At 49.5% G+C, this 26,059-nt stretch overlaps 1 protein-coding gene across 5 annotated transcripts in view; it reads left to right on the plus strand.

Annotated features, from left to right (window-relative positions):
- The window catches only part of CRACDL (CRACD like), a 161,618-nt gene that overhangs the window by 45,225 nt on the left and 90,334 nt on the right, over positions 1 to 26,059 (plus strand). Inside the window, exon 1 of one of the 5 annotated variants that reach the window (XM_075590508.1) lies at positions 12,549 to 12,586. The exons of the other annotated variants lie outside the window; for them this stretch is intronic. The gene's annotated coding sequence lies outside the window, so the exon portion shown is untranslated. Of the gene's footprint in view, positions 1 to 12,548; positions 12,587 to 26,059 lie in introns of those variants that run through there. 5 annotated transcript variants of the gene reach the window in all.

The raw sequence follows: 26,059 nt of genomic DNA on the forward strand, positions 1-26,059 counted from the left end.
CTTCACCCACCCCTACCCTTCACCCACCCCTACCCCTGCCCTTCACCCCCCCTACCCCTGCCCTTCACCCCCCCCCACGCCTGCCCTTTGACTGACGCACGCACACACCCTGACTGACGCACTCACACACCCTGACTGACGCACGCACACACCCTGACTGACGCACGCACACACCCTGACTGACGCACGCACACACCCTGAGTGACGCACGCACAGACCCTGACTGACGCACGCACACACCCTGACTGACGCACGCACACACACCCTGACTGGCGCACGCACAGTGTCCCTGACTGGCGCACGAACACAAACCCTGACTGGCGCACGCACACAAACCCTGACTGGCGCACGCACACAAACCCTGACAGCCACACGTACACACACTGACAGCCGCACGCACACACCCTGACTGACGCACGCACACACCCTGACTGACGCACGCACACACACTGACGCACGCACACACTGACTGACACACACACACACACACTGACTGACGCACGCGCGCACACCCACGCGCACACACACACAGACTGACGCGCGCGCGCACACACACAATGAATGGTACACACACACACACACACACACACATACACTGACACACACACACACACACACTGACACACACACACACACACACACACACACACACACACTGACTGACACACACTGACTGACACACACACACACTGACGCGCGCGCGCGCGCACACCCCCACACCCACACACTGACTGAATGACTGACTGACTGCCGCACGCACACACTGACTGACTGAGGCACACACACACGCACACACTGACTGTGTGTGTGTGCGTCAGTCAGTCTGTGTGTGTGTTTGTGTTTTTGCGTCAGACTCACTGACGCGCGCGCACACACACTGACTGACTGACGCAAACACAATGACTGACGCACACACACTGCATGAAGCTGTAAAGGAGGGAGGGGGGGAACTGGATTGATGTGAATGGGGGACAAACAGAGAGAGGGGGAGGGGTGAGGAGAGAGAGAGGAGCGGGAACATTACATCCCGGGCAACGCCGGGTCTCTCAGCTAGTATAAAATAAACGTAAAGAGAGGGTGCATACCATTCAATGATGGATACAAAAAAAGGAACAACAGGACAGTCACTCTTATACTCCCAGAAAGTGAATATATATATCATTTACGTGAATCACTATCCGTATTTGAAGTGTGTGTGTATATAAATATATATATACATACAAATGAGCATACAGTAATATTTCCATTTGCTATTTGCCTTGCTATGGAGGGTTTTTGTCACTTTTTTACTCACATAACTTCACATATACATACATATATAATATATAATATATATAATATATATATATATATATATATATATATATATATATATATATATATATATATATATATATATGCAGTGGAAGTGTATTTATTTACCTACACACTCACTCCACATTTCAGTAACATACATATACATCTAAATAATATTCACATATACACGTTTGCTATAAATGGAATTATTACAATTTTACATTATATACACGTGCAATGAATGGAATAAACACTGTAATAAGTTTGAAATCGCCTATCCGAGCTGCTATGCATGGCTGATCCCTTTTCTCCAGCTTCCTTGAATGTACTACTGTATGAGGAAGATCATGTGACCAGATGCTAGTGCACGTTTAGAGAGAGGGAGGGCAGTGCTGACAAAGGGGTGTGCCTGGGTTTGTGACAGGACATGAAGGGGCAGTGCCTTAGCAAATGCTTGTTAAAATAGAATACAAGAAAATTGGTCTTTCAAAGTTGTTTTTTTAAAAACAGAAAATGCTAAAAGTATTATTTCTTACTACAGAACTGATTTATTAAAAAAAACACACATGCAGGATATAGACTGAACTGCAGCTTTAAGTGAGTACGGGTAACGGAGCTATGAGATGTGATCTTCACATCATTCATTGGCTAATCGGCTGTTCTTCAATCTGGTTCATGTACGGAAAAAAACAAAGCACAGCATTTCTAATTTAAACCTGAATTTACATCAATCTTCTTATACACAAATGCTTGTCCCTCCATCGTAGAAGTTTTCCTGTTGCACATTTAGGGGCGGATTCATCCAGACCTGTTGCTGGGCTAACACACCCAATCCGGCGTTAACTCCAATTCAAGGCAATGAGAGTTAACGCCAGATCAGGTGCACTAACCTTCACAATGCCTGGGGTCTGCCTACCGGAAACGGAAGTAGAGGGACGTCCACTTTCATTTCAATTGGGCTGGCCGCTTCGTCAGAACAGTGAACCCAATCTGTCCCCAGAAAGCGATCAAGTACCCATCCCATACCAGTTACGTCCTATGGGAACTCGAAGGGTTAAACGGTAACGGAGCGTGATGACTCTAGGTCTTAAAGTTTTCAGGTGCAAGTTTTTATCAGTAGCAAACATGTCACAGTTAAGTTTACGTTACACTGGACAGACCTCAGCTTCTCCACTGGGAACATTTGTTCGGATTTAATTTTCTTTAAAAGATTGGACACAAACAGGCTTTTGTTTCATGCTAAGCCTTTCACCAATTATTTTGTGCGTGTGTTTAATCTCTGTCCTTTTTTCCTCCTTCATTGCCTTGCAGGGCTTATCTGTTTACTTTCCACTGCTTGCGTTCTTTGCCAGCATTTTTACTGTGTCAGGGTGCCGGCAGAGTACAGGATTTCTTTGTTGTGCTACAGTCTTTATTCTAGACTTCAGTGTCTGTAGTGGTTAGAGTTAGACTATTTATCTCTGACCGATATGTTTGGAGTTCATTCTGCACATAACCTGTAAAATTATTTTATTTTGACATTTTTGCATAATTCTCTCTTCTCTTCTTGTGGCTATTCACTCGGTATGCAATCACACACCTTACTGAATAGCATCTTAATACTTTTGGGAGTTTGATTCATTTGGAGACACAATTTGCATACAGGCATACCCCGCTTTAAGTACACTCACTTTAAGTACACTCGCGAGTAAGTACATATCGCCCAATAGACAAACGGCAGCTCACGCATGCGCCTGTCATCACGTCCTGAACAGCAATACCGGCTCCCTACCTGTACCGAAGCTGTGCGCAAGCGGGGAGACTATAGAGCCTGTTACAAATGCGTTATTTACATCAGTTATGCACGTATATAACGATTGCAGTACAGTACATGCATCGATAAGTGGGAAAAGGTAGTGCTTCACTTTAAGTACATTTTCACTTTACATACATGCTCCAGTCCCATTGCGTACGTTAATGCGGGGTATGCCTGTATTGCACCGATTTGTATATCAAGAAGCAAATTGCGTCTTATAATGCTATTTTTGCATGGTTTGGAAAAGAAACATATGGGCAGTGATATCTCAGGAGATCTTAAATAGCCCAAATAGTTAAATCAACAACATGATGTATATGACCTCATGCAGCACACGAGCTAATCATTGTATTCTCTGCGGATATGGTGCAGGTGTTATCTGACATTCATTACCAATGCTTTTCCATATTGTGTTTTTACAGTGGCAACTCGGATATTGTTCTGATATGTTATTATATAGCATTCTCTTGAAGAGCAAATCTATTTTCTATATTTTGGTTTCACCAGAGGTTCAAATAAGTATAAACCACAGAGATATTTATCTCTACAAGCACGTGGTTTAATAAAACAAGAGCATAGTTAACAGATGTTTCAAGTGGCATGGCTGATGCAGACCAGGGATTCACTGTGCTAATTTAGGTATGTTCCTGATGTCATTCCTTAAAAATATCACAGCAACAGTAAATGTCTTCCTGAGGACTATGTTACCTACTTACAGTATTACACCTATGCCATGCCCATTTTACAAGAGAATTAGGAGGAGGAAATCTATGCTTTATTTCAAATTCGTACATATGTAGAGCAGTTCTACATACATGCAAACGTGCGCACTAAATCGAATGAATTAAAGCGGCAATCATGATTATTTTTTTTTTTAAATAATAGCTTTGAAGCCGGGGCTCTCCGGAGCTGAACTGTGTTCATTTCATCTACGGGGACCCTTAAATGTCCCACGTGGGCCAATAGGAAGCCGTGACGTCATCCCTTGCGGCCCACGTAACAAAGACCTTTAAAGCTTCAGTTCAGTCTTTTTTCAATAGTTTCATGTGGGCAATCTCTAATTACCTAAAGAGCTGTATAGCTGCCAGTCATTTCGTTCTCCATGTATTGATAGGCGAAATTTGGTGATATAATTAGAGCTGGCATATGATTTTATTTGCTTCTGTCAGTCAGTGGAAGCTCATGAATATTCATAAGCACTCCTGCACTGACATGTGCTAGAGGGAGGGCAGGGCTGACAGAGGGGTGTGCCAGAGCTTCTGACAGGACATGAAGGGGCAGTGCCTTAGCAAATGGCTGTTAAATAGAATACAAGAAAATTGGTCTTTCAAAGTTGTTTTTTTAAAAACAGAAAATGCTAAAAGTATTTTTTCTTACTACAGAACTGATTTATTAAAAAAAAACACACACATGCAGGATATTGACTGAACTGCAGCTTTAAACCTCCGCAGCTGCTACAGGCACCCCCTTCGGAGGTATGTACTGTATCTCGAGGGGATGGAGAGGGGGCAGGGGGTCCCCAGAGCTGAAATTAACACGGTCCAGCTCCAGAGAGGCCTTACTTCCCACCTGCTCCTTTAAAGAACAAAATGACAGATATGGTCGAAACAGAACTAGTCTTGATTGTTCACTACTTGTGATTACAATGGCCTTAAGAAAAACTGAACAAGTTATATTTAATGTGCATGTCGATGTCATTAAATAGACACATATGGTAGTTGTGTCTAATTAAAGGTACAGTATCACAAACGGCATTTCATTTTTGCAAAGCCACAGCCTTTAATGCTAATTGATCACAGCTGTGAATGTCCTCCTCATATGGATGCAACATGTCCCTGTGCCACTTTGCTGCAGCGGGGAGCTTAGCGTTTGCCTCTGATAATGTAACTTTCCCTTTTGTCTCCCAGCGCTGCTGCTGCTGATATGAAGCACCTGCCCAACTGACAAACAGTTTGATTTGAAACCACTTTAATGTAGGATTCCTCCTTTGTTTATATGTAGATTAAGCGTTACTTGACTGCTTTGCTTGATCCTACCTTGGTCCAGCTCAAACTTGTTGCACAAGCCTGTGGATTTTTATGGCATGTACTATTACAGTATGTAACATCCATGGCAGGCCAAACATGCGGCAACCAAACCGTCTAACATCCAATCCTGGGCAACTAAATCTTCAGCCTTCATCCAGGGCTTACTACCACGAGTCTCCAAGTTATGCAGTGTGCATCTCGTGCATCCAGGGCTTACTACCACAAGTCTCCAAGTTATGCAGTGTGCATCTCGTGCATCCAGGGCTTACTACCACAAGTCTCCAAGTTATGCAGTGTGCATCTCGTGCAGCCAGGGCTTACTACCACAAGTCTCCCAGTTATGCAGTGTGCATCTCTTGCAGCCAGGGCTTACTACCACAAGTCTCCAAGTTATGCAGTGTGCATCTCGTGCAGCCAGGGCTTACTACCACAAGTCTCCAAGTTATGCAGTGTGCATCTCGTGCAGCCAGGGCTTACTACCACAAGTCTCCCAGTTATGCAGTGTGCATCTCGTGCAGCCAGGGCTTAATACCACAAGTCTCCAAGTTATGCAGTGTGCATCTCGTGCATCCAGGGCTTATACCACAAGTCTCCAAGTTATGCAGTGTGCATCTCGTGCAGCCAGGGCGTACTACCACAAGTCTCCAAGTTATGCAGTGTGCATCTCGTGCAGCCAGGGCTTACTACCACAAGTCTCCAAGTTATGCAGTGTGCATCTCGTGCAGCCAGGGCTTACTACCACAAGTCTCCAAGTTATGCAGTGTGCATCTCGTGCATCCAGGGCTTATACCACAAGTCTCCAAGTTATGCAGTGTGCATCTCGTGCAGCCAGGGCGTACTACCACAAGTCTCCAAGTTATGCAGTGTGCATCTCGTGCAGCCAGGGCTTACTACCACACGTCTCCAAGTTATGCAGTGTGCATCTCGTGCATCCAGGGCTTACTACCACAAGTCTCCAAGTTATGCAGTGTGCATCTCGTGCAGCCAGGGCTTACTACCACAAGTCTCCAAGTTATGCAGTGTGCATCTCGTGCAGCCAGGGCTTACTACCACAAGTCTCCAAGTTATGCAGTGTGCATCCAGGGCTTACTACCACAAGTCTCCAAGTTATGCAGTGTGCATCTCGAGCAGCCAGGGCTTATACCACAAGTCTCCAAGTTATGCAGTGTGCATCTCGTGCATCCAGGGCTTACTACCACAAGTCTCCAAGTTATGCAGTGTGCATCTCGTGCAGCCAGGGCTTACTACCACAAGTCTCCAAGTTATGCAGTGTGCATCCAGGGCTTACTACCACAAGTCTCCAAGTTATGCAGTGTGCATCTCGAGCAGCCAGGGCTTATACCACAAGTCTCCAAGTTATGCAGTGTGCATCTCGTGCATCCAGGGCTTACTACCACAAGTCTCCAAGTTATGCAGTGTGCATCTCGTGCAGCCAGGGCTTACTACCACAAGTCTCCAAGTTATGCAGTGTGCATCTCGAGCAGCCAGGGCGTACTACCACAAGTCTCCAAGTTATGCAGTGTGCATCTCGTGCAGCCAGGGCGTACTACCACAAGTCTCCAAGTTATGCAGTGTGCATCTCGTGCATCCAGGGCTTACTACCACAAGTCTCCAAGTTATGCAGTGTGCATCTCGTGCAGCCAGGGCTTACTACCACAAGTCTCCAAGTTATGCAGTGTGCATCTCGTGCATCCAGGGCTTACTACCACAAGTCTCCAAGTTATGCAGTGTGCATCTCGTGCATCCAGGGCTTACTACCACAAGTCTCCAAGTTATGCAGTGTGCATCTCGTGCATCCAGGGTTTAATACCACAAGTCTCCAAGTTATGCAGTGTGCATCTCGTGCATCCAGGGCTTACTACCACAAGTCTCCAAGTTATGCAGTGTGCATCTCGAGCAGCCAGGGCGTACTACCACAAGTCTCCAAGTTATGCAGTGTGCATCTCGTGCATCCAGGGCGTACTACCACAAGTCTCCAAGTTATGCAGTGTGCATCTCGAGCAGCCAGGGCGTACTACCACAAGTCTCCAAGTTATGCAGTGTGCATCTCGTGCAGCCAGGGCTTACTACCACAAATCTCCAAGTTATGCAGTGTGCATCTCGTGCAGCCAGGGCTTACTACCACAAGTCTCCAAGTTATGCAGTGTGCATCTCGTGCATCCAGGGTTTAATACCACAAGTCTCCAAGTTATGCAGTGTGCATCTCGTGCATCCAGGGCTTACTACCACAAGTCTCCAAGTTATGCAGTGTGCATCTCGTGCAGCCAGGGCGTACTACCACAAGTCTCCAAGTTATGCAGTGTGCATCTCGAGCAGCCAGGGCGTACTACCACAAGTCTCCAAGTTATGCAGTGTGCATCTCGAGCAACCAGGGCTTACTACCACAAGTCTCCAAGTTATGCAGTGTGCATCTCGAGCAGCCAGGGCTTACTACCACAAGTCTCCAAGTTATGCAGTGTGCATCTCGTGCATCTCGTGCATCCATGGCTTACTACCACAAGTCTCCAAGTTATGCAGTGTGCATCTCGTGCATCCAGGGCTTACTACCACAAGTCTCCAAGTTATGCAGTGTGCATCTCGAGCAGCCAGGGCTTACTACCACAAGTCTCCAAGTTATGCAGTGTGCATCTCGAGTAGCCAGGGCGTACTACCACAAGTCTCCAAGTTATGCAGTGTGCATCTCGAGCAGCCAGGGCTTACTACCACAAGTCTCCAAGTTATGCAGTGTGCATCTCGAGCAGCCAGGGCTTACTACCACAAGTCTCCAAGTTATGCAGTGTGCATCTCGAGCAGCCAGGGCTTACTACCACAAGTCTCCAAGTTATGCAGTGTGCATCTCGAGCAGCCAGGGCTTACTACCACAAGTCTCCAAGTTATGCAGTGTGCATTTCGTGCATCCAGGGCTTACTACCACAAGTCTCCAAGTTATGCAGTGTGCATCTCGAGCAGCCAGGGCCTACTACCACAAGTCTCCAAGTTATGCAGTGTGCATCTCGAGCAGCCAGGGCTTACTACCACAAGTCTCCAAGTTATGCAGTGTGCATCTCGAGCAGCCAGGGCTTACTACCACAAGTCTCCAAGTTATGCAGTGTGCATCTCGAGCAGCCAGGGCGTACTACCACAAGTCTCCAAGTTATGCAGTGTGCATCTCGAGCAGCCAGGGCTTACTACCACAAGTCTCCAAGTTATGCAGTGTGCATCTCGAGCAGCCAGGGCTTACTACCACAAGTCTCCAAGTTATGCAGTGTGCATCTCGAGCAGCCAGGGCTTACTACCACAAGTCTCCAAGTTATGCAGTGTGCATCTCGAGCAGCCAGGGCTTACTACCACAAGTCTCCAAGTTATGCAGTGTGCATCTCGAGCAGCCAGGGCTTACTACCACAAGTCTCCAAGTTATGCAGTGTGCATCTCGTGCATCTCGTGCATCCATGGCTTACTACCACAAGTCTCCAAGTTATGCAGTGTGCATCTCGTGCATCCAGGGCTTACTACCACAAGTCTCCACGATATGCAGTGTGCATCTCGTGCAGCCAGGGCTTATACCACAAGTCTTCAAGTTATGCAGTGTGCATCTCGTGCAGCCAGGGCTTACTACCACAAGTCTCCAAGTTATGCAGTGTGCATCTTGTGCATCCAGGGCTTACTACCACAAGTCTCCAAGTTATGCAGTGTGCATCTCGTGCAGCCAGGGCTTACTACCACAAGTCTCCAAGTTATGCAGTGTGCATCTCGTGCATCCCGGGCTTATACCACAAGTTTCCAAGTTATGCAGTGTGCATCTCGTACAGCCAGGGCTTACTACCACAAGTCTCCAAGTTATGCAGTGTGCATCTCGTGCAGCCAGGGCTTACTACCACAAGTCTCCAAGTTATGCAGTGTGCATCTCGTGCAGCCAGGGCTTACTACCACAAGTCTCCAAGTTATGCAGTGTGCATCTCGTGCATCCAGGGCTTACTACCACAAGTCTCCAAGTTATGCAGTGTGCATCTCGTGCAGCCAGGGCTTACTACCACAAGTCTCCAAGTTATGCAGTGTGCATCTCGAGCAGCCAGGGCGTACTACCACAAGTCTCCAAGTTATGCAGTGTGCATCTCGTGCAGCCAGGGCTTACTACCACAAGTCTCCAAGTTATGCAGTGTGCATCTCGTGCAGCCAGGGCTTACTACCACAAGTCTCCAAGTTATGCAGTGTGCATCTCGTGCAGCCAGGGCTTACTACCACAAGTCTCCAAGTTATGCAGTGTGCATCTCGTGCAGCCAGGGCTTACTACCACAAGTCTCCAAGTTATGCAGTGTGCATCTCGTGCAGCCAGGGCTTACTACCACAAGTCTCCAAGTTATGCAGTGTGCATCCAGGGCTTACTACCACAAGTCTCCAAGTTATGCAGTGTGCATCTAGTGCAGCCAGGGCTTACTACCACAAGTCTCCAAGTTATGCAGTGTGCATCTCGTGCATCCAGGGCTTACTACCACAAGTCTCCAAGTTATGCAGTGTGCATCTCGTGCAGCCACTTATTTCTGCATTGTCCTTGCTGATTTACTCACAATTGTTATGTTGGGGCTGTAAATCTAAGAGCATTCAATAAAAGTAGCAATCCCTCATGGGACCAAAGTGGACTAATTTCAGTCTTTTTAAAAAACATTTTTTTTAACTTTAGACTTGGAGTAGTTTAATTTTTGCTCTGGCTTTTGGGTGATGTTATGTCAGTGTGTGCTCCCCCAAGTTCTTGTACAGAGTCCCCTGTCCCCATTTCCTCTAACTTTATTGGCTCCCTGATAAGGACATGGTGGGATGAGGGATCCTTCTCCTAATAGTATGCCCAAAGGAAGTGTTGTTCAAAAATACTTCAGAAACATCAGATTAATCACAGCAATTCATATTGAACAATCCCTCAAGCCCTATTGAAGGCAATTGAGTTTGTAAAATAAAACCGATGCTGTTTTATGCACCAGCATTGCACTCATTAAGTAGCACTGCGGCTTTTATATATGGCCTCCCATTGTCATGTTAAAGCTGCAGTTCAAGCAATATCCTACGTGTGTTTTTTTAAGTAAATCAGTTCTGTACTATGAGAAAATACTTGTAGCATTTAAAAAAAAAAAACAATTTTGAAAGAAATGTTTAATGTATTCTAATGTAAAAAGCATTTTTGTTTCTATAGCAACCATTTCCAAAGTCACACCCCTTTCCTCTTCTGAGACAGGCTCTGGCACACCCCTTTTGACCTCTCTCTAGCAGTGCACCAATTGTATCTAGTGGCTGCCTGGTCACATGATCTTCCCCACATAACTTTGCATCTTGAGTAATCTTCTGCAGCACCGACAGTGATTTAGTGCAATCTTTTTTCCTTGCGCCCCTCTGCCCCCCTCTCCGCGTGCCCCCCCTTACCTCGGCTCCGGCGTTCTGGGCGTCATGACATCACGTTGCCATGGTAACGTAATGTCATATGAATGACGCCACGTCTCCAGAAGCAGTCTGAGCCAAGGTAAGTGCAGTTTACTTTGCAGCGGCCTTTGCCGCTTCCCCGGCATTTAATTTAAGTGCCTTCAGGAAGCGCGTGGGGTCTCTGTAAACCCCGCGCCCCCCCCGCAGACAATCTCGCGCCCTCCTGTTTGGGCACCCCTGATTTAGTGAACACCCGAGCCAAATCTTCGCTGATCGATCACAGGAGAACGGATCGATTGGCAACTTAGCTAATCACTTGTCAGTGTGGAGATTGTATTGATGTATTAAACGGCAGCTTGAACTGCTGCTTTAACAGAAAAGAAAGCAGTGAAGACTTATTCGGGGGGGAGGGGAGCGGACATCTGTATGTCATCGTGAATAGAATATGCTGGCTAATGTGTAGTTTTTCTAAGCACTTGAACAGGAAGTACCTGGACATATTAAATCCTTATGTAATGTTATGTCTATCACTTGGAGCTACTGTATGTTTGACATGGCTGGCTAGCTGTCTGCAAACTACTGCAGGATACCTGACAAGAAATTGAAGTAAATCAGAATCACATACTACATTTCATCACATCTTTGCATGTGCATATCTACTGAGGTTCAGACAAAATAAAACACTTACGCCGTCAATTGACTATATAAATGCTTCCATATATTTGAATTCAATAAACAAAAGCTGAATTTGTGGCTCATTCATTTATTTTACAAACATTGCAGTACTCACCAGAATCCGCCACATTTCTTTGTTGAGACACATAAAACAATGAATTGATTGTAAGTGCTTTGGTGCAGGTACTCTTTTTTCTAATGTTTACTTCTATGTCTAAAGCACTTATTCCTGTTATGTCTCCTATTGTTATGTCACATGTGTTACTGCTGTAAAGCGCTATGTACATGGATGGTGTTATACAAATAAAGATATGCATACATTGGCTTGTAGTTACTGTAATTGTTAAACACTTGAGCATTGTACTGAAGACTCTCTTGTAACATTGCTGACTGCAACCAGGATATGGACCCGCAGGGCAGAGGTAGGGAGTAGTACACCGACCTTGGCCTGGGATCAGAGGCCTGGGATGCAGGGGTAGCCAGTCCAAACACAAGCAAGGCAAACCTAGGCTCAAAGGCAGAGCTAGACAGTAACAAGGTTTAGGGTACTTTGCATGAGCATAGACAGTGAGAAACTGCCTGCTATTTAAAGCCCAGGAGCACCTGCTGGCAATTGAATGCCCGAGAGAGGCTGATTTCCTGCCAGCAGCCATCTTAGGTGGGGCAAGAGTTACTTTATCCATCGGCCATCTTGGTATCCTGATAGAACCCTTATACCTCTCTGCTGTTCCCTTAGAGAAGGGGTGCGCAAAGTTTCTTACATGCACCCCCCTGTGTCCTCTCCCCTCCGACTCACGCCCCCCCTCCCCGCAGGGCTCCGGCATCAAATGACACCACATGACCCCACAGCGTTATTTGACGCCAGGTTGCCATGGAGACGCGTCACTGGAAGGGAGGGTAAGTAAAAGTTACAGCCGGCTCCCCCAGAAGTTGGAACAGCTCTTTGCGCACCTCTGCATTAAAGAACACTCTGAATAAATGTTTAGAATGACATGACTCTCTACAAACTCCCATCCTCTAGATTGTAAGCTCTCACGACCAGGGCCCTGATTACCTCTTTGTATGGGTTTGTCCTCGCTTGTAAGTTACTGTTTTATGTTTTTCTAATACACACAACTCTACCCCATTGTACCGCGCTGCAGAATATGTTGGCGCTTCACAAATAAACAATAATAATAATTCTCACAAACATGTCTCATGTTTACAATGCTAGTTTAGAGAATAAGTGCCCCATTGCTCACCCAGGGTCCTGATGCAGAGGCCTGGCAATTTGCAGAGGCAATGAATTCATAGTAGATATGATAGTGGCAGTGTCAAAAAAAACATGTTTCGACCAATAATGATTTATTTTTATTTTTATCTGCAGCTGAAAATACCTGGGAACAGTTCTGCCAGACAGTGTTAAAGAGTAGGTTCCATGAATTCCCTTATATAAAAAGCCCATTCTATCTTTCACCATCTTTGAGCTGAAAAATAGCATTTTCACTTATTGTGACAGGCTCCATTGTATCAGTAGTGGGAACATTTAAATTTGATGAAATCAACCATAAGAAAATTATATATTTTTTATTTTAGTTGTATCTAACCCAAATGCAGGTTGATTTTTAAAAGTTAGAAATGCAGCATTATATTTGTTCCTCTGATAGCCACGCTCAAGTTCTCCTTTCTTTGTAAATCACAATGGCGGTATTTCCAACTTTGCAACACTATGTGATATACTACATAGTAGATGAGGTTGAAAAAAAGACATTCTGTCCATTAAGTTCAACATATGTTATATTTATATTATGGATACGTATCCTATATTTGTACTTGCAGTATATTGATCCATAGGAAGGCAATCAAAACCCCCATCTAATAATATCTCATAAGGGGGAAAAATAAATGCCTTCTGACTCCAAATATTGGCAATCAGATTTCTCTCTGGATCAACATCCTTCCCATGTATACTTATTTGGTATATCCCTGTATACCTTTCCTTTCTAAAAAAAAAATCCAACCTTTTTTTTTTGAAGATATCTATTGTATCTGCCATCACAGTCTCCATGGGTAATGAATTCCACATTTTAACTATAAAATAGTGTAAATAACCATTTCCTTTGTTGTTGGTGAAATCTCCTTTACTCCATCATTAAGGGATGGCCCTGAGTCCTTTGTACTGCTCTTGGGATGAATAGTTCTTTTGAAAGCTCCTTGTATTGACCCTGACTATATTTGTATATAGTTATCATATATTTTCTAATGTAAACAAATGAATTTAGCTAGTCTCTCCTTATCTCCGATTTTCCATCCCCTTTATTAATTTGGTGCTTTGTCTCTGTGCTTTTTTTAGTTCCGTAATGTCTTTTTTATGGAGTGGTGTCCAAAACTGTACTCCATATTCAAGGTGTGGCCTTAGTAATGCTTTATACAGTGGCATAATTATGCTTATACCCTTCCATCCATGCACTGTTTAATGCTTATTTGCCTTTGCAGCTACTGTCTGACATTGGGCACTATTGCTAATCTTCAAGCACTCCTAAATACTTCTCCATCGAGGTTTGACCTAATTTTGCCCCATTTAATTTGTAAGTCACCTCTTTATTCTTGTTTCCCAAATGCATAACCTTACATTTATCTGTAATAAACCTAATTTTCCATTTACACACCCAATCTACCCAAGTCCTTCTGGAGAGAAAAGACATCCGGCTCTGATTTTACTACCTTACACAATTAAGTATCATCAGCAAAGATGGAGACTTTGCTCTCTATACCATCTATATATCTATGTATGGTTTATGATTACATCATAAACAACTGGTGACCGGTTTAAAGGTGAGAGATTCATAATTATATCAGATTTAGAGGTACATCCCTGTCGGCTAAACAGGATTATCAGAGATTCTTCCAGCAGCCTGCACAGAGCAGCCATATGAAGATTTCCTGGGAATTACAGACATTCGCTTCTCTGTGCCCTTTGTTCAGTACTTTGCATTGCTTTATACGCGCCCCCGGCAGTTAAGCGGAGAAGGAGTGGCTCAGTGAGTAAAGACACTGATTGTAAACAGTTACACTCAGCTTGAAGCAGGGGAATCTGGTTAAATTCCTGGTATCAGCTCCAGCTTACCTTGGGCAAGTCACTTTAACTCCCTGTGCCTCAGGCACCAAACACAGATTGGAGGCTCCACGGGGCAGGGTCTGTGTCTGTAAAAATTCCTATGTGCTGCCTATACTGTAATTATGAAGTGCTTTGTGTCCGATTGGGATGTAACCCCTCTTATTTTGCCTCAGACCACCACCTGCTGGTGAGGTGGGCCCGGAGTCATCTTGTTCTAGGTGATGTGCCACACATGACGTTCGGTCAGACAGTGGGAGTTAGACTACAGTATATTTTATAATATAACCGTATTTATAAAGTAGATAATCGATGAACATTCTGGTACCTTATGATCCTTAATCAAGGATCACCATATACATTTACATAACACATCAGCATAACATGCCCCTTAAATGCTGCACGGGTGTACATCAGTGTCTCTGGTGCTGCGGCAACACAATCCTGGGAATCAAGGCCTGTGTGATGGTGCCGCCACTCTGTTGGAGCTTGTTAATGCTTATAAGTGTAGCAGGCCTGTACTTCGCAAAAACCCTCAGTATCACTTTAGATGAACGTCCTCTAGGGTCCCCTCTGATGGTGCTCGTCGCTCCGTGCTGCACCTACTCGGGTGATCCACTTTGCCTCTGTCCACACTTAGCTGTTTTCTCTCCAGTCAGTGCCCGCTCTCTCTGGCGGGCCGTAGACTGGCCCCGGGTCGATTACCATAAGTCCTGAGATCTCAAAGGCTTGCACAGGTCTCCCCTCATGTGCTCTGTCAACCCATCTTAAAAGCTCCTCTCCCTTTAGTCCCACTTCTTCCACAGCCTTTGCTAATGGCTGATCATAAGTCCATCATGAGTCACATGTCCATTGCACACTGAAGAGGAACCTGACGGAGCTGCAGGGCCAGAGACAGCTTTCCCAGGGCCCAAGACTAGCGTTTCTACTGCCCCCCTCCCCTTTTGCCCCACACCTCCCACCCCCCACCTCTGATGCCCCCACTTCTGTCCCTCTCTCCACCTCTGTCTCTTCCTTCCCCCTACCATGCTCCCATCTCTCTGTCCCTCATGCTCCCACCTCTCTGTCCCGCTCATGCTTTCACCTCTTTCCCGCTCATGCCCCCACCTCTCTCTGTCCCGCTCATGCTTTCACCTCTTTCCCGCTCATGCCCCCACCTCTCTCTGTCCCGCTCATGCCCCCACCTCTCTCTGTCCTGCTCATGCTCCCACCTCTCTGTTCTTCTCATACCCCCACCTCTTTGTCCCTCTCATGCTCCCACCTCTCTGTGCCGCTCATGCTCCCACCTCTGTCCCGCTCATGCTCCCACCTCTGTCCCGCTCATGCCCCCACCTCTCTGTCCCGCTCATGCTCCCACCTCTCTGTCCCGCTCATGCTCCCACCTCTCTGTCCCGCTCATGCTCCCACCTCTGTCCCGCTCATGCTCCCACCTCTGTCCCGCTCATGCTCCCACCTCTCTGTCCCTCTCATGCTTTCACCTCTTTCCCGCTCATGCCCCCACCTCTCTCTGTCCCGCTCATGCCCCCACCTCTCTCTGTCCTGCTCATGCTCCCACCTCTCTGTTCTTCTCATACCCCCACCTCTCTGTCCCGCTCATGCTCCCAGCTCTCTGTCCCGCTCATGCTCCCACCTTTCTGTCCCGCTCATGCTCCCACCTTTCTGTCCCGCTCATGCTCCCACCTCTCTGTCCTGCTCATGCTCCCACCTCTCTGTCCCGCTCATGCTCCCACCTCTCTGTCCCTCTCATGCTCCCTCCTCTCTGTCCCTCTCCTGCTCCCACCTCTCTGTCCCGCTCACGCTCCCACTTCTCTGTCCCTCTCACGCTCCCACCTCTCTGTCCCTCTCACGCTCCCACCTCTCTGTCCCTCTCACGCTCCCACCTCTCTGTCCCTCTCACGCTCCCACCTCTCTGTCCCTCTCACGCTCCCACCTCTCTGTCCCGCTCATGCTCCCACCTCCCTGTCCCGCTCACGCTCCCACCTCCCTGTCCCGCTCACGCTCCCACCTCCCTGTCCCGCTCATGCTCCCACCTCTCTGTCCCGCTCACGCTCCCACCTCTCTGTCCCGCTCACGCTCCCACCTCTCTCTCCCGCTCACGCTCCCACCTCTCTCTCCCGCTCACGCTCCCACCTCTCTGTCCCGCTCACGCTCCCACCTCTCTGTCCCGCTCATGCTCCCACCTCTCTGTCCCGCTCATGCTCCCACCTCTCTGTCCCGCTCATGCTCCCACCTCTCTGTCCCGCTCATGCTCCCACCTCTCTGTCCCGCTCATGCTCCCACCTCTCTGTCCCGCTCATGCTCCCACCTCTCTGTCCCGCTCATGCTCCCACCTCTCTGTCCCGCTCATGCTCCCACCTCTCTGTCCCGCTCATGCTCCCACCTCTCTGTCCCGCTCATGCTCCCACCTCTCTGTCCCGCTCATGCTCCCACCTCTCTGTCCCTCTCATGCTCCCACCTCTCTGTCCCGCTCATGCTCCCACCTCTCTGTCCCGCTCATGCTCCCACCTCTCTGTCCCGCTCATGCTCCCACCTCTCTGTCCCGCTCATGCTCCCACCTCTCTGTCCCTCTCACGCTCCCACCTCTGTCCCGCTCACGCTCCCACCTCTCTGTCCCGCTCATGCTCCCACCTCCCTGTCCCTCTCCTGCTCCCACCTCCCTGTCCCTCTCACGCTCCCACCTCCCTGTCCCTCTCATGTTCCCACCTCTCTGTCCTGCTCACGCTCCCACCTCTCTGTCCCGCTCATGCTCCCACCTCTCTGTCCCGCTCATGCTCCCACCTCTCTGTCCCGCTCATGCCCTCACCTCTGTCCCGCTCATGCTCCCACCTCTCTGTCCCTCTTGTGCTCCCACCTACCTGTCCCTCTCGTGCCCCCACCTCTCTGTCCCGCTCATGCCCCCACCTCTCTGTCCCTCTCATGCTCCCACCTCTCTGTCCCGCTCATGCTCCCACCTCTCTGTCCTTCTCATGCTCCCACCTCTCTGTCCCGCTCATGCTCCCACCTCTCTGTCCCGCTCATGCTCCCACCTCTCTGTCCCTCTCCTGCTCCCACCTCCCTGTCCCTCTCACGCTCCCACCTCCCTGTCCCTCTCGTGCCCCCACCTCTCTGTCCTGTTCATGCTCCCACCTCTCTGTCCTTCTCATGCTCCCACCTCTCTGTCCCGCTCATGCTCCCACCTCTCTGTCCCTCTCCTGCTCCCACCTCTCTGTCCCGCTCATGCTCCCACCTCTCTGTCCCGCTCACGCTCCCACCTCTGTCCCGCTCATGCTCCCACCCCTCTGTCCTTCTCATGCTCCCACCTCTCTGTCCCTCTCACGCTCCCACCTCCCTGTCCCTCTCATGCTCCCACCTCTCTGTCCCGCTCATGCTCCCACCTCTCTGTCCCGCTCATGCTCCCACCTCTCTGTCCCGCTCATGCTCCCACCTCTCTGTCCCTCTCATGCCCCCACCCCTCTGTCCCGCTCATGCCCCCACCTCTCTGTCCCGCTCATGCCCCCACCTCTCTGTCCTGCTCATGCTCCCACCTCTCTGTCCCGCTCATGCTCCCACCTCTCTGTCCCTCTCATGCTCCCACCTCTCTGTCCCTCTCATGCTCCCACCTCTCTGTCCCGCTCATGCTCCCACCTCTCTGTCCCGCTCATGCTCCCACCTCTCTGTCCCGCTCATGCTCCCACCTCTCTGTCCCTCTCATGCTCCCACCCCTCTGTCCCGCTCATGCTCCCACCTCTCTGTCCCTCTCATGCTCCCACCTCTCTGTCCCGCTCATGCTCCCACCTCTCTGTCCCGCTCATGCCCTCACCTCTCTGTCCCTCTCATGCTCCCACCTCTGTCCCTCTCATGCTCCCACCTCTGTCCCTCTCATGCTCCCACCTCTGTCCCGCTCATGCTCCCACCTCTCTGTCCCGCTCATGCTCCCACATCTCTGTCCCTCTCATGCTCCCACCTCTCTGTCCTGCTCACGCTCCCACCTCTCTGTCCCGCTCATGCTCCCACCTCTCTGTCCCGCTCATGCTCCCACCTCTCTGTCCCGCTCATGCCCTCACCTCTGTCCCGCTCATGCTCCCACCTCTCTGTCCCTCTTGTGCTCCCACCTCCCTGTCCCTCTCGTGCCCCCACCTCTCTGTCCCGCTCATGCCCCCACCTCTCTGTCCCGCTCATGCTCCCACCTCTCTGTCCCGCTCATGCTCCCACCTCTCTGTCCCGCTCATGCTCCCACCTCTCTGTCCCGCTCATGCTCCCACCTCTCTGTCCCTCTCCTGCTCCCACCTCCCTGTCCCTCTCACGCTCCCACCTCCCTGTCCCTCTCGTGCCCCCACCTCTCTGTCCTGCTCATGCTCCCACCTCTCTGTCCTTCTCATGCTCCCACCTCTCTGTCCTTCTCATGCTCCCACCTCTCTGTCCCTCTCCTGCTCCCACCTCTCTGTCCCGCTCATGCTCCCACCTCTCTGTCCCGCTCACGCTCCCACCTCTGTCCCGCTCATGCTCCCACCCCTCTGTCCTTCTCATGCTCCCACCTCCCTGTCCCTCTCACGCTCCCACCTCCCTGTCCCTCTCATGCTCCCACCTCTCTGTCCCGCTCATGCTCCCACCTCTCTGTCCCGCTCATGCCCCCACCTCTCTGTCCCTCTCCTGCTCCCACCTCTCTGTCCCGCTCATGCTCCCACCTCTCTGTCCCGCTCATGCTCCCACCTCTCTGTCCCTCTCATGCTCCCACCCCTCTGTCCCGCTCATGCCCCCACCTCTCTGTCCCGCTCATGCCCCCACCTCTCTGTCCCGCTCATGCTCCCACCTCTCTGTCCCGCTCATGCTCCCACCTCTCTGTCCCTCTCATGCTCCCACCTCTCTGTCCCTCTCATGCTCCCACCTCTCTGTCCCGCTCATGCTCCCACCTCTCTGTCCCGCTCATGCTCCCACCTCTCTGTCCCGCTCATGCTCCCACCTCTCTGTCCCTCTCATGCTCCCACCCCTCTGTCCCGCTCATGCCCCCACCTCTCTGTCCCGCTCATGCCCCCACCTCTCTGTCCCGCTCATGCCCCCACCTCTCTGTCCCGCTCATGCTCCCACCTCTCTGTCCCGCTCATGCTCCCACCTCTCTGTCCCTCTCATGCTCCCACCCCTCTGTCCCGCTCATGCTCCCACCTCTCTGTCCCTCTCATGCTCCGACCTCTGTCCCGCTCATGCTCCCACCTCTCTGTCCCGCTCATGCTCCCACATCTCTGTCCCTCTCATGCTCCCACCTCTCTGTCCTGCTCACGCTCCCACCTCTCTGTCCCGCTCATGCTCCCACCTCTCTGTCCCGCTCATGCTCCCACCTCTCTGTCCCGCTCATGCCCTCACCTCTGTCCCGCTCATGCTCCCACCTCTCTGTCCCTCTTGTGCTCCCACCTCCCTGTCCCTCTCGTGCCCCCACCTCTCTGTCCCGCTCATGCCCCCACCTCTCTGTCCCTCTCATGCTCCCACCTCTCTGTCCCGCTCATGCTCCCACCTCTCTGTCCCGCTCATGCTCCCACCTCTCTGTCCCGCTCATGCTCCCACCTCTCTGTCCCGCTCATGCTCCCACCTCTCTGTCCCTCTCCTGCTCCCACCTCCCTGTCCCTCTCACGCTCCCACCTCCCTGTCCCTCTCGTGCCCCCACCTCTCTGTCCTGCTCATGCTCCCACCTCTCTGTCCTTCTCATGCTCCCACCTCTCTGTCCCGCTCATGCTCCCACCTCTCTGTCCCTCTCCTGCTCCCACCTCTCTGTCCCGCTCATGCTCCCACCTCTCTGTCCCGCTCACGCTCCCACCTCTGTCCCGCTCATGCTCCCACCCCTCTGTCCTTCTCATGCTCCCACCTCCCTGTCCCTCTCACGCTCCCACCTCCCTGTCCCTCTCATGCTCCCACCTCTGTCCCGCTCATGCTCCCACCTCTCTGTCCCGCTCATGCCCCCACCTCTCTGTCCCTCTCTGTCCCGCTCATGCTCCCACCTCTCTGTCCCGCTCATGCTCCCACCTCTCTGTCCCTCTCATGCTCCCACCCCTCTGTCCCGCTCATGCCCCCACCTCTCTGTCCCGCTCATGCCCCCACCTCTCTGTCCCGCTCATGCTCCCACCTCTCTGTCCCGCTCATGCTCCCACCTCTCTGTCCCTCTCATGCTCCCACCTCTCTGTCCCTCTCATGCTCCCACCTCTCTGTCCCGCTCATGCTCCCACCTCTCTGTCCCGCTCATGCTCCCACCTCTCTGTCCCGCTCATGCTCCCACCTCTGTCCCTCTCATGCTCCCACCCCTCTGTCCCGCTCATGCCCCCACCTCTCTGTCCCGCTCATGCCCCCACCTCTCTGTCCCGCTCATGCCCCCACCTCTCTGTCCCGCTCATGCTCCCACCTCTCTGTCCCGCTCATGCTCCCACCTCTCTGTCCCTCTCATGCTCCCACCTCTCTGTCCCTCTCATGCTCCCACCTCTCTGTCCCGCTCATGCTCCCACCTCTCTGTCCCGCTCATGCCCTCACCTCTCTGTCCCTCTCATGCTCCCACCTCTCTGTCCCTCTCATGCTCCCACCTCTGTCCCTCTCATGCTCCCACCTCTGTCCCGCTCATGCTCCCACCTCTCTGTCCCGCTCACGCTCCCACCTCTGTCCCGCTCATGCTCCCACCCCTCTGTCCTTCTCACGCTCCCACCTCCCTGTCCCTCTCACGCTCCCACCTCCCTGTCCCTCTCATGCTCCCACCTCTCTGTCCCGCTCATGCTCCCACCTCTCTGTCCCGCTCATGCCCCCACCTCTCTGTCCCTCTCCTGCTCCCACCTCTCTGTCCCGCTCATGCTCCCACCTCTCTGTCCCGCTCATGCTCCCACCTCTCTGTCCCTCTCATGCTCCCACCCCTCTGTCCCGCTCATGCCCCCACCTCTCTGTCCCGCTCATGCCCCCACCTCTCTGTCCCTCTCCTGCTCCCACCTCTCTGTCCCGCTCATGCTCCCACCTCTCTGTCCCGCTCATGCTCCCACCTCTCTGTCCCTCTCATGCTCCCACCCCTCTGTCCCGCTCATGCCCCCACCTCTCTGTCCCGCTCATGCCCCCACCTCTCTGTCCCGCTCATGCTCCCACCTCTCTGTCCCGCTCATGCTCCCACCTCTCTGTCCCTCTCATGCTCCCACCTCTCTGTCCCGCTCATGCTCCCACCTCTCTGTCCCGCTCATGCTCCCACCTCTCTGTCCCGCTCATGCTCCCACCTCTCTGTCCCGCTCATGCTCCCACCTCTCTGTCCCTCTCATGCTCCCACCCCTCTGTCCCGCTCATGCTCCCACCTCTCTGTCCCGCTCATGCCCCCACCTCTCTGTCCCGCTCATGCCCCCACCTCTCTGTCCTGCTCATGCTCCCACCTCTCTGTCCCGCTCATGCTCCCACCTCTCTGTCCCTCTCATGCTCCCACCTCTCTGTCCCTCTCATGCTCCCACCTCTCTGTCCCGCTCATGCTCCCACCTCTCTGTCCCGCTCATGCCCTCACCTCTCTGTCCCTCTCATGCTCCCACCTCTCTGTCCCTCTCATGCTCCCACCTCTGTCCCTCTCATGCTCCCACCTCTGTCCCGCTCATGCTCCCACCTCTCTGTCCCGCTCATGCTCCCACATCTCTGTCCCTCTCATGCTCCCACATCTCTGTCCCTCTCACGCTCCCACCTCCCTGTCCCTCTCATGCTCCCACATCTCTGTCCCTCTCACGCTCCCACCTCTCGCCCACCTCTCAATCACCGTGTCTCCAACACAATAAGGCCTGGGCCATGGTACCTTTGCCCGCGCAGAGGCGTGCGGAGGCTATGAAGTCACCCGCATGAAGCGGGTGCTTTCCCTGTTTATGGTGGACGGGCCCTGGGGGCGTCACGGAGCTGGTTTGCCCTCATTGGGCGAACCGCTCACGTGACCTTTGTGTTGTGCCAAGAAATTCGTTTCGACTGATTTCATGTGCAACGCGTGCCCCCTCCTTCCTCACCCATGTGGTATATGGGCATGATCAATGCCTTAAGGCAATCTGTTCTTGCCCCACGCGGTCGCCCACACCATGAACTCAGCCTAACACACATTCCCAAACACCCCCGCCCCTCCCCTTACTTTGGGGGGAGGCCTCCGGTGCTGGGCAGATCCAGACGTTGAGCCCAATGTCTGATGTGGGGGTGGGGCTTACAGCGGAGGCCAGGCCTGCTGCACGGAAGTAGAGCGAGAGCTGGGCCCCAGCAGCCGGACACGAATGCTGGACCCAACCGCTGGCCGTCCTAACTCCAGCACCAGCCGGCCAGGCCTCCTGCAGCTGCCTGGCCTGGGACAGTGGCCTGGCACTCCCCCCCTGTCGGCTACCCTGGGGGGGGGGGGGGGGAGCAGTGAGTGTGTTGCATATATTGTACAGAGTGTTACAGGGAGAAAAGCACTATATGAAATAGTTATTATTATTATTACTCTTACAGCACTTCTGCATATCTACACTCTAAAATCCATTTCCTAACATTCATTTTCAGTAGGAACATGACCTGGGACACAAAGAAATGTGCTCTCATGCTTAAATAAATAACCTAATTTATGAACACATTGTACTTTTCCTTTTGTTTCTAGTAATTTAACTCTCATCTCATTCAAGGACAGTTTTTTTTTTGTTGCAAATATTTTTTAATTGACGCACACTGATGTAATTAGATAGGAATATCTATCCCAGAGCAGCCGATTCTATTACAGCCACACAATGGGCATTGCTGGACCCTTAGCATCGTTTGTACTCTGCAGTTAAGCCGTCTTTAAGCTGTCCATAGATCTCAGGAAAGCAGGTGAGACTCAACTTTAACAGGGAAATGTGCTTGTTGTACAGTAGGTCAGTTAGATAGTTTCATAACCTGTTTAAGTGTTACAGCACATAGTACAATTCTTAATACTATTATTATTTATTTTTCATGTCACTCCTACATTGCACGTAGAAGGTATGCAGAACATAGGTAGAGCATTTAACAGTAGATACAATAAAATCGCAAACACAAACACAAGCCATTAAAGTGCTAGATACACATGCAGTGTTAATAGTGTGTTTTTTATATACGTTATGACAAGCTGGAGGAAGGGAGGGAGTCCATCTATTCAAAACACATCCAAGTTAATGTTTCCAAATATAACGTACCCTTGTACTATGCTTTTCTGTTTACACTGTAACCAATCTATGGGCATTTGTAAGAAATGTCTTAACTTCTTACTTTGTGTAAGAAAAATACATATTGGAGGTGAAACAAGAAGGAAAGGAAACTTCTGGATAATGCATCTAGAAATGCAGCAACAATATTTAGTGTTTGCTTGTGGCTACTGCAAATAAAAGTAACTTGTTATTCAAGTGGCGTATATTTGCAGATGATTGGTAGTCAGATTCGTTTGATGGTAAATCAAACAGTGTGGATTTTTATGACCCTAAGAGGCAAAGAATAAAGGAAACAGCATGTAAGATATCCTGAACTCCCTCCTACTGTCTCTGTACGTTCTCCCTACCTACCAATTAGACTGTAAGCTCCTCGGAGCAGGGACTCCCCTTCCTTAATGTTACTTTTATGCCTGTAGCACTTATTCCCATGACCTGTTACTTATACCAGGGGGGCGCAAACTTTTTTCCCTGCGCCCCCCTTACGGCTGTCCCCTCGCTCCCGCGCCCCCCCCAACCCCAACTTACCCGCGCTCCGGCGTAATGACGTCACGTTGCCATAGCAACGTGACGTCACATGACCTCGCAGCGTCATTTTGACGCCGCGTTGCCATGGCGACGCCGGGAGGAAGCCGCAGGAGCCACGGGTAAGTATGGTTTACAGAGGCCCTGCAGCTCCCCCGGCACTTAATTTAAGTGCCTTCGGGAAGCGCGCGGGGCCTCTGTAAACCCCGCGCCCCCCGTCGGCAGTCTCGCGCCCCCCCTGGGGGTCGCGCCCCACAGATTGCGCACCGCTGACTTATACTATCTGTTATTTATTTGATTACCACATGTATTACCACTGTGAAGCGCTATGTACATTAATGGCGCTATATAAATAAAGACATACAATACAATCCTGTTATAATTTGGCCATGTGGTAAGTCCTCCTTAACTATTCCAATAACCACTCCCAACTTGCAAGGAGAATACTGTAAATAATTTACATATGCCTACATTGACAATTACAGGTGTATTGTCAGAAAGCCTCTGTACTTCTTATATAGCAAAAGGGCATTTGGGGTATCATCACACATCTTTTTGTAAAATACTATTGTAGTACTGTAGCAAAGTTACTAACAATATCTAAAATCAATAAACAAATAAAATAAATGACAGCGGTGCTACCTGGCCTAGTGCATTCGCATTATAGTTACTTGACTATATGTCGCTTATTGAGACTGCATGATTATAATAGATTGCCCATTTTCTGCTGGATGAAAATGTATGGTTATTTTTCCTTAACAAATGAGTACTACAGGCAGTCCTCGTTTTACAACGAATGGCTTATCCAACACTATGCAATGCATACCTATGTTCATTTTTACAACGCCAAAACGGCTTATCCAACACTCTTACGACGCTATGCAAAGTTGTTTGTGTGTATATAATATATATAGTATACTATATTATACTATATAATATATTATATTTTTATATCATATAGTATATTATACTATATATTATATATATATATATATATATAATGTATGTGTATATGCTGCATATCTTATTGTCTGCATAAAATATTTTGTGTATTTTAGCATTAAAAATGCCTTCCGGAACGGAACCTTTCATTTAAACAGTGTTCCTATGGGAAAACGTGTTTCGCTTTACAACGTTTCGCTATCCAACGCCATTTTGAGTAACGCATGGTGTTGGATAACCGAGGACTGCCTGTATACGTTTTTTTTTTTATCTCTTCTAACTGTTCTACAAGGATATTCTATAAACGGAATAATTTCTATCAGGAACGCCCTCTTCTTGTTACAATCTCTCCCCTCTACTGTATTGATAATGAGAATTCCAAGTCTGGGTGTTATTATGTTGTGATTTATCAACATTTTCAAGTGAAGAAGGATTGTCAGGTGGATATATTGGTCCACATTGGTCCAGACGAAAAACTGCTGACAAAATAATATTGCTGTGCTGGATTTCATGTGTGGGTGCATTCTACATGGTAACAATTAGTAAATGGCAATCCAAGCGGCACTTAAAAAAAAAATATATAATATAACATATATATAGGTGTTGGTTACCTTTATTAAAAACTAATTAGCTAAGCTGCTGTTCGATTTGTTCTCCCGTCATTGTTCAGCAAAGACCCTGCTTCCCTTTGTTCACTAAATGGCTGCCTTTCAGTTTAAATCAATCCTTCATTCAGTGTAACTCAGCAGCTACAATGTATCCTTATATTACTGAGGTACCATTATCTATTGTTTCAGTTTACAGCTCAATCTGCTGGGAATATTGGCAACATGATCACAAATAGGAAAGTGTTGCAAAGATCTTACACTGCTGGAGAAATGGGTTAAAACTTGATATAGAAATCAAAGGATGCTCAGTATATTAAAACACATTGAAAATGGCCTTAAGAGTTGAATAAAAAGAAAAAGAATGTAGTAAGTATTATCTAATACTACAGAACTGATTTATTTAAAAAAAAAAAACCACATGTAGAATATTGCATGGATTGCTCCTTTAAAAGAACAGTTCCAAACAGCAGAATCGCTCCAAGGAAATACATAAAAACTATATTTGTGGGACGGGGGTTCCGCTCATAAAAAATAGGCCACGATAGCCGACACGAAAAACATGCAACGTATTC

The sequence above is a fragment of the Ascaphus truei genome, chromosome 3, assembly GCF_040206685.1.
Source record: "Ascaphus truei isolate aAscTru1 chromosome 3, aAscTru1.hap1, whole genome shotgun sequence".
NCBI lineage: Eukaryota > Metazoa > Chordata > Amphibia > Anura > Ascaphidae > Ascaphus > Ascaphus truei.